Below are 10,178 nucleotides of genomic sequence, written 5' to 3'. Positions count from 1 at the left end.
GGGCAACGCATGGAGTCAGAAGAGCTGATTTCAGTCAAAACAGCTCTCAGCCCCTTGTGGCACCCGTGTAAACAGCTGGTTATTTTGGTGTCGCATAGACAAAACAGCTCTTTGATGGATTGGTTTTTCACTTTCCAGCCAGCTCGAGTTGGCACGAGTCCAGGGTGGCGCCTGCCAAGTATGTGGGCAGGTTGGGGCCCTGCGCGTGTTGCTGTTGTGGTGTTGACAGCAGCCCCACGTTCCCACTGGCCCCAGAGGTGCTTGGTTTGGAGTTGGGGCAACAGAAGGGAGCAAAGTTTGGAAAGCTGATCACTGGGATGGGGCAGAGTGTATGAGTTCCCGAACCTGGGGAAGTCTCAATGTTGCCCAAGTTGACCCTCTTGTCCAGAGGATCGCTGGACTTTGACATTCACCCCAGCCCGTGCCTGTGTGTGACTGACCAGCTGCAAAAGAGGCCTTCATGGAATCTGAGGTGAAGGAAGATGAAGGACCAGTGCCGCCTGTCTGTCTGCAGTGGGCGTATTACATAATAATAGCTCTCTCTGATCTTTCTTTGGCCTGATCTTGGTTTCTCCTCTTCTTCCTTTCAGCTTTGTAATGTGACACCCAGCCGCTGGCTTATCTTTGCTGCCTCCTCACCACCATCACCACCCCCCACCCCGCCCCACACCCAGCCTCCCAAATCTCTCTCAGATGCACACAGAAAACAGACCACTCCTGTCTTTGAAAACTTGAGGACCAGGCCACTTCCCTTAACACCCTCTGTTTGCTGGACACATTGTTTAGTGATGCTGTGGCCAGATGAGGACCATTCATCCTGCCTTCATTGCTTCCCTGTCCCAGTTTAGCCTAAGGTGACCTATTCTGGCAGGTCAATGCCCTGGTAAGCCCTGGAAGCCCCATCTCAGGGGAGGGACAGGGCCTAGATTCGAATATTTAGTCTGGAGTTTTTCCATTCCTCCATAAACTCAAGAGTTGAAAAACAAGACTGCTGACTTTCTTAGACAGCTTTATGCTTTGTAAGCATCTTCTGGAGGAAGATAACAAAGACCCCTTTGCTATCACGCCCAGCCCAGAAGAGACATCATTTTCCATCTGTGGAGAAGCTGCCAGGGTTTCCACAGTCTGGTGAACCCCGGCTTCAGCCAGTGAGTGGTTGTGTGATGAACTGTGGTGTGTGACCCAGCCCAGCACTTCCGGGTCTAAGGAGCCCTGAGCCACCAGCTTAGCAGGGGTGTCATGAGAAAATAGATCAAACTTGGATCATTCCCATCACAAACTGACAGATTACTTCATAAAGAAATGCCTTGCCTGTTTCCTTTGCTCTGTCTTAGAAAGAAAACTGTGTCTTGGAGTGGGGAAAAAAAATGTCCTCTTTCTATCTTTTCTCAAACACACTAACTGCAATGAGCAGGAACTCCCTGTCGGGTGGCGAACTGTCTGGACCTCTCCGAGGCAGGAATCGAGACACTCACATAATTTCAACATTTAAAAAGCCAGTTATAAAACTGCACAGGCCAATGGCAACTTCAGCAGCAGCATTCTTTACTTATGGTAGTAATTCATGAACTTAGTATGTTAACTTGTGGGGAAATAAAGTCTGTCTCCTGACAAAATAAATTACCTACAATCACATAAACAAAAAAAGTATGTTAAAAATTGATGTGTGTAGGCAGAAAACAATGAGAGGAGCCATTAGAGGTGAAAAAGCAAGACAGCTTGGCAGCCACTTGGGGTTTGCTCCACGGGAATCTCCATCATCTGTCAGCCTCTCGCGCCCTTGCACAGCTCTCCCGCTGCACAGAGCCCAGCAGAGCCCCATAGGACTAACACACCTTAAGGACTTTTCCTGGAAATGCAAACAAGAGGTAAGATGACTTTGAGTTTTGCAGTCTTTCCTTTCTGCCTGTCCCCTGAGCAATGAGGTGCTCAGAAATGAGGGCTGGGCTAGGAGAAGGGATAAGATAACAAAAGAGGGTAATGGACCCCTGGAGGGCTGATAATAGTGGAGTCAATATTATAATACAATGCCTGTTGAGTACCTTGTGGCTTTCAGAATTTCTTCAAATCCCACTAGTCAAAGCCCATTATGATGTCATGAGCATGAATACCACCATTGTGTAGATGGATAAATTGGTTACTCAACTAGTAAATGGTTGAGCCAGGGCTTGAACCCAGATCTCCTTATCATTCACTAACATGCGTTTTCAATACAGCAAGCTCTGAGGCTGTAGTACATTTAATAGGTGAAGGGTCTATCTTTTCCTCCCCCTCACAATTATCCCAGACTCTTTTTGGACTCCTAGATGTGCAATGTCTCATGGTAAAAGAAACTTCTCACTTGAAAACTAAACCACCCTGTACTGACAAAGAAAATTATTGATATCATCAAAATTAAACAGTTCTCCTCATCAAAAGGCACCATTAAGAAAATGAATAAATAGTCCATATACTGGGAAAATATATAAGGCATATACCTGGAAAATCCAGAATATATAAAGAAATCTACAAATGAAGAATAAGAAGGCAAGCAATTCAATTTATAAAATGGGCAAAAGATCTGAAAAGATCCGTTACCAAAAGAGATATAAAAGTGGCATGTTTTATGTTAGAAAGCATTCATCCACATTAGTCATAGGAAAACGCTAATGAAAACTACAATGAGATAATATCACAGACCCATTAGAATGGCTAAGATTTAAATGACTGGCATCACTAAAGTATGTGGAACAACTGAACTCATGTACATTGCTGGGGCATGTGTAAATGGCTCATTAACATTGAAATCATTTAGCAGTTTCTCATAAGGTTAAAATACATTCACTATAGGTACTTACCTAACAGGAGTGGGAAAAAAAGAAACAATGTCCATACAAAATCTTATACACAAATATTCATCACAGATTTTATTCATAATATCCAAAAACTTTAAACAACCCATCAATGAGTGGATAAATAATGATCTATTCATGAAATGGAACACTATTCAGCACTAAAAAGGAATAACCTACTGATGTGTAAAACAATATGCTAAAATTTCAAACACATTACATTGAACAGAAGAAGACACACACAACTATACCTACTCTGATTCCAGGTGGATGAAGTCCAAGAACAGAAAATAGGGGCTGATAGTGATAAAAGTCAGAAAGTGGGCAGAAAGATGAAAGACTAGATTGGGAAGTGGCACAAGGGAGATTTTGGGGCTGATAGAAATGTTCTGTGTCTTATTTTGAGTAGTGCTTACACAGGTGTCTACAACTAGCAAAACTCTTCTAATTGAATACTTAAGACCTATGCATTTTATTTTATGTTAATTTTATCTCAGTAATTTTTTTAGTGGACCCAGTTGGGTTAGCTGCAAGGGGTATGGCCTTGCTTTTTGGAGGCCAGTTTCTTTCCCTCTGACTGAAACCTGAGATCTGTGTGATGAACTCCCCAAGAATCTTGGTCCTGATCAGTAAAGACAAAGGAGAATTTAAGCAAAGTAACATCAACCATTCTGCATAGTGGTGCTGAGAAGGCTACTTCTCTCGCCCACACCCAGGAGTGTACTGACCCCAAATTTATTATCTTCATCTGTTAAAACTCAGAAGGGAAAAAAAAAAAAAAGAAAAAAAAAAAAACTCAGAAGGGGAATACCAGAGGCGCCTGCCAGTCATCTCTCTCTGTTGTCCAAAAAGGAATAAAGCACAACTCTACGCAGAGTGCAGCTGGTTTAACAGACCTAGGGTCACCGTCATGCTGGGCGGGGAAGTGCCTCATTGTTGGCATAGAAGCCAGCTCCAATGACAGACTCACTCCTAATTTTAGGATTCACTGGACCTCACACAGAGCTTGGCTTTAAAACTTCGGGAAGGGATGATTTAAAAAAAAAAATGGCCCTCAGGCCATACCTATATGCTTGGATGTCTGGATTCCCTGTAGAAGCATAGCTGGTGCTCTCCAAACAGTCCCTGGGGCCAAAGAGTTCCCATCCTAGGAAGACCAGGGTGCCAGAGGGTTTGGAAACCAGTCATATGAGGGACAGTTACAAACATCATCATGTGTCTTTACTGGGGAGAGAATACGGAAGACACCACAATCATTTGAATACTTGAAGTGCTGTCTAAAGAAATAAGAAATAGGCTTTATTTATTCCAGCTTGCAAAACTAACCAAAATATAGAAGTCACAGGAGGCTGAATTTTAATGCAACATGAAAAGGACCTTTGCAGCAGCTAAAGCTGCTTAGCATTCCATTCACAAGGCCATTCATTCAGCCAATAATATTTGAACACCTACTGTGTTGTGCACACACCAGGACGGATGCAGACTTGGTCCTGAAGAAGGTTCACTGCAGGACAGAGACAAGCTGTGTCTGTAAATAACTCAGACATAAGGCAGCCAGAGACAAGTGCTGATGAGAGGGCCACTCAGGAGAGGGAGGGTTTACTTCCAACCTCAGCTGGGTCCCCCATGACACTCACCAGTCATTCTTCTCCTCCTCTTTCATCCACTCAATAAATAGTTATTGAACCCTACTGTGTATCAGACACTGTTCTAACTTCTGGAGATATCAAGTGAATAAGAGCAAGCCCTTGTCTGCATGGAGTTTCTAGCCCACCGAGGAAAGAGAGCTAAAAAGCAGACAGATATTTTAGTAAGTCAGTTGGTGGCTGGTACCATAGAACAGGGATTTCCAACTCACAGGCCAGGGACTGGTACTGGTCCATAGCCTGTTAGGAACCGAGCCTCACAGTAGGAGGTGGACAGTGGGCGAGCAAGTGCAGTTTCATCTGTATTTATAGCCACTGCCCATCACTTGCGCTGCTGCCTGAACCCGCCTCATGTCAGATTCTGCATTGGAGTGAGCTGTATAATTATTTCATTATATGTCACAACCACTGGAGAAGGGAAAGGCAACCCACCCCAGTATTCTGGCCTGGAGAATTCCTTGGACTGTATAGTCCAGGGGGTCGCAAAGAGTCAGACAGGACTGAGCATCTTTCACATATGTCACAATGTAATAATAATAGAAATAAAGTTACTATAAAACTAATGCTCTTGAATCATCCCTAAACCACCCCCCACAGTCCATGTTGCCCTAAATGTTGGGAACCGTTGCTATAGAGAAAGAGGAATACTCTGGATCTTTATCACTCTCTTCAAGCAATCAAGCAGGCCCTCTTCTCTTGCTTCCAACTTGCAATGACCTCCTACCTCACTGAGAAAATTGTGGACTCAGCCCCCCTCCCTGCACATCCCAGCCTCTATCATCTCTCCCATCTTTATCCGATTACTTTCTGACTCAGAGGACAGATATATTCCTCCTCCAACACTGACCTCTCCATTTAATGCCACCACCACCTCCACCACCCCTGCCTCAGGGTCCTTTCTTCATCAATTATGCCAACCTCATGCTCCCCACTTTTCTCTCCTCTTTCATTAGCTTGTCCTTAACTCACAGACTTGTTCACTTCTCAGAGTCCTGAAGCAACATTCCTTGGCGACCCCCAAATGGCAATTAGGTGTTAGTCAAGAGCTATTTCAATTGGTAGCAGCCTGTTGAGCACAGTGGCAAGAGGAATTCCCAGATATTCTCAGATATCTTTTCTGAGAAAAGATACACCTGAAAGGTGGTATGTGTGCCCATAGTCACAGGAAGAGCCTGGTGTCCTGGAGCTCTTGATGAGCACTGCCCATGGTATTTCATCTTGCCTCTCTCTCTCAACCTTTGTTGCCAAACTTCTTAAAGACTCATGCTATACTTCCTTCTCCCATTGTTCCCTTCTCCTTCATTACTTTACCTAACTCACCAAGCTTCTGTCTGCTGATCTGCTCCGCAAAGATCACGCATTTGATATCTAACTACCGAACAGTAAGTTTCCCTCGCATTGTGTTTATTATCTTGGCAGTATTACAGGTTAATGTTCTTGAGGTTACAGCCTGAGCCGCCTTCTCAATTTTCTGTCACTTCTTGGACAATCTCACCCATCCCATAGATTCACATGTAACTTGTGTTCCGGTAGCTTCTCCATCTGATCTCCTGCCCAGAATACTCCTGAGTCACTGCTCACATCCACTTGGATCTATTGCTAAGCCTTTCAAATTCTTGGTGTCCAAAACAGGACTCAGTATCCTCACCCCAAAGTCTTTCTCCTAAACGTCATGTTACAGTTTGTAGTATTGCTGATCCTGCAAGCACCCGAGCCAGGTGGTTGAAGTTGTTGATGAATCTTCCTCTCCCTTACCTTCTACATCGCATATACCCCAATCTTGTCAAGTCTGCCTCATCAATATCTCGAATCCATTACCTCCTCTCCATTCTCATTGCCACTTCCTTAATTCCAGCCCTTTATCTCTCTCTCCTATTATTAAAATGACTTCCTGTGTGTCCCCTTTTCTCTTTTTTATGTTAACTCCCATTTCGGTCCAATTCTTCCTCCTCCTGCCACTAGAATTCTTTACTTATATAACAAATATCAGCATGCTATTCCTTCAATTAAAAACCCACTGAAAACTGCAAATATCCTATGAATGCTGACTGGTCAGACAAACATACTGTGGAACACTACTCAACAGTGAAAAGAAATGAACTTTAAAAATGTATATAATTTTTTAAAGTTATAATCCATTTACAGTTGTTATAAATATTGGCTATATTCTGTCATACAATACATCCCAAGAGTTTATAATTCTCACTGCCCTACCCCTAATGTCACCCCTCCTCTCCCACTTGTAACCACTACTTTGTTCTTTATATCTATGAGTCTGCTTTTTTGTTATATTCACTGGGTTGTTTTTTTTTTTTACTTTTTAGATTCCATATATAAGTGATATCATACAGTATTTGCCTTTCCCTCCAAATCCATCCATTGCTGCAAGTGACATCCTTTCATATGTATATCTGTGTGTATACATATCTTCTTTATCCCTTCATCTGTTGATGGACACTTAAGTTGCTTCCATATCTTGGCAATTGTAAAAATGGTGCTATGAACATTGGGTGCGTGTGTCTTTTTCAGTTAGTGTTTTAGGGGTTTTTTTTGTTGTTGCTGTTATATAACCAGGATCAGCTAGATCATATGGTAGTTCTATTTTTAGTTTTTTGAGAAACCTCCATACTGTTTTCCACAGTCACTGTATTAATATACATTCCCACCAACACTGTTCAATAGTTACCTTTTCTCTATATTCTCACCAGTGTATGTTAATTGTGTTCTCTTAAATGATAGTCATTCTGACAGGTGTGAAGTGATATCTCATTGTGGTATTGATTGGCATTGACCTTGATGATTAGCAGTGATGAGTATCTTTTGATGTGCCTGTTGTCTATCTGCATTTCCTCTTTGAAGAAATGTTTATTCAGATCTTCTACCCATTTTTTTACTGGTCTTCTTCTGCCCATTTTTTGATTCAATTAGAGGCTATATTCAATAAGACAGTCTCTTATTGAAGAGACTGTCTTTTCTCCATTGTGTGTTCCTGCCTTCTTTTTCATGGATTAGTTGACCAAATAAATTATTATTGACCAATAAATTATTTATTAATTAGTTGATCCTAGGCTCTCCCGGTCCATTGGTCGATGTGTCTGTTTTTGTGCCAGTGTCATGTTTTGATTACTGTAGCATTATAGGATAGTTTGAAGTCAGAGAGCATGATTCCTCCAGCTGTTTTTCTCGAGGTCGTTATGGCTATATGAGCTCTTTTATATTTCCATACAAATTCTTTAACTGTTTCTTTTAGTTCTGTGAAAACTGCTCTTGGTATTTTGCTAGGGATTGTGTTAAATCTATAGACTGCCTTGGGTAGTATGGTCATTTTAACAATATTGATTCTTCCAATTCAATAACATGTTATAACTTTTCATCTGTTTGTGTCATCTTCGGTTTCTTTCATCATCATCTTATAGTTTCCTTATGTAGGTTTAATCCTAGATATTGTATTCTTTTTAATGTGATGTAAATGGGACTATTTTCTTAATTAAGAAATTTCTTAATTTCTTATTTCTGATACTTCATTGTTAGGGCATAGAAATGCAACAGATTTCAGTATATTAATTTTGTATCTTGCAACTTTACCAAATTAAATAATGAGCTCTAGGTATTTTCCAGTGGTGTCTTTAGGATTTTTCTAGTACAGTATCATGTCATCTGCAAACACTGACAGTTTTACTTTACAGTTTTACAGGTATCTCTTCCAATTTGGATATATTTTATTTCTCTTTTTTCTGATTGTCAAAACCATGTTGAATAATAGTGGCAAGAGTGGACATCCTTGTTTTGTTCTTGATCTTAGATGAAATGCTTTCAGTTTTTCACCATTGAGAATGAGGTTAGCTGTAGGTTTGTTGTATATGGCCTTTATTATGTTGAGGTATGTTCCCTCTATGCCCTCTTTCTGGAGAGCTTTTAATCATAAATGGGTGCTGAATTTTGTCAAAAGTTTTTTTAATTTATTTTTAATTGAAGGATAATTATAATACTGTGTTTCTGCCATATATATCAACATGGATCAGCCATAGGTATACATATTTCCCTTCCCCCTTGAGCCTCCCTCCCACCTCCCACCCCATCCCACCCGTCTAGGCTGTCACAGAGCCCCGTTTGATTTCCTTGAGTCATAGAGTAAACTTCCACTGGCTAGCTATTTTACGTACATTAGTGTATGTTTCCATGCTCCTCTCTCCATTCGTCCTGCCCTCTCCTTCTTACCCCATCCCCATGTCCATCAGTCTGTTCTCTATGTCTGCATGCCCATTGCTGCCCTGCAAATAGGTTCATCGGTACCATCTTTCTAGATTCCATAAGCCTTTTCTTCATCTATTGAGATGATCATATATTTTTCATTCTTCAATTTGTTGATGCGGTATATCACACTATTTAATGAAGGGGTAGCAGATGAGAAAAGTGCTTTGGAGAATAGAAAACCATTTTCAAGGTAAAAGGTTATGAGAGTTGTTGCCTTGACCAGTGTTTGTTTTCTACCTGAAACAATAAGTTATCTCTGAAAGCTCCCAGACCATCATTTCAAGGTTTTTATCAGTATAAGATTTTGTAAGGTCATCACATTTTATGTATTCATTACAAGTACAGGTAGGATAGATGTTTCTGTAACTGAGCAGGACCCTGTGGGACCTTCCTGGGACAGACCCCTTCCTTATATCCTCTGTTTTAGCTCTTCTCTGAAGTACCTGGGTAATAGCATCTAATGCACATTTCCTGAGTTTTTTTAATAGATGCTGAAGCCCCCACTGAATGGAAGACTTGATGACCATGAGCACACAGCTCCCAAGCCTGCTGGAGCCTAAAGGATTGATAGTGTTAACCCCTGTGTCATAGACCTGTTACCTTATCATCAACCAGAGAATTGTGCACAATCTGATCACATACCCTGGGACTTGCCTTTAAAAATGCTTTCACAAAACCCAACAGGGTTTTGGGGTGTTTTGAGCACTAGCTGTCTTGGACTCCTTGCTTGATGCCCTGAAAGTAAAAGCTGCACTTTTCTTCACCACAACCCAGTGTCAGTAGAGTGGCTTTAAGGCGAGCAGACTCAAGTTTGGTTTGGTAACATTTCCAGAGAAGTAACAGTCATTATACTCCATGGGTTTCCAGATAGAAATCTAAGTAAAATTAAAGATGGTTAAGAAAGAGGTTGCTTACAAAAGGTAGACCCAAGGCCTGGGAAGCCTCTGAAGATAAGGCAGGGATGCAGGGCAAGCCCGCTCATTCCTGGTCTGGGGATTTATTTTTCACTTGCATCTACTTCCAAGAGCATAAATGTGTTTTCTTGGTCTCCAGTGTGCCTGCTTCCCAGCTCATTCCACTGGATTGGTTTACCTGGTGTGCTGGGTTGTTTTTCCCTGAATATTTTCAGCTGTTTCACTCCCTGCCTTCTGCCCGTGTGCGCATTCTCACTCGTGCCGTTCACTTCTCCCGTGATGCTTTCCCAGCACCAGCTGTGATGGCAACACTGATTTGGCTTCCTCCCCGCCCTTCCCACCTACCATTTTCTATGCTACCCATTTCTATTTATGTTCCACTAGCCTCAATATTGAGCACATTTTACAGAGCAGGCATTGTGCTAAACAGTTTTCCATATATACTGTGATTCAATCCACACAGCCAGTCTGTGAAATAGGCATTGTTATTGTTCCCATTTACTAAATGAGGAAACTGATCTTCAGGGAGTTCC

The 10,178-nt window shown here is 41.8% G+C and overlaps 1 long non-coding RNA gene across 1 annotated transcript; it reads left to right on the top strand.

Annotated features, from left to right (window-relative positions):
* Positions 1-1,545: 1,545 nt before the first annotated feature.
* On the top strand, positions 1,546-8,786 carry LOC122704335. The gene is made up of 3 exons (XR_006343878.1): positions 1,546-1,557; positions 5,618-5,624; positions 8,646-8,786. It is a non-coding gene; the product is annotated as an uncharacterized LOC122704335 (long non-coding RNA).
* The last annotated feature ends 1,392 nt before the right edge of the window (positions 8,787-10,178 follow it).

This window comes from Cervus elaphus, chromosome 1 (assembly GCF_910594005.1).
Source record: "Cervus elaphus chromosome 1, mCerEla1.1, whole genome shotgun sequence".
Taxonomy (NCBI): Eukaryota; Metazoa; Chordata; class Mammalia; order Artiodactyla; family Cervidae; genus Cervus; species Cervus elaphus.
This window is presented reverse-complemented; position numbering and strand designations above follow the sequence as displayed.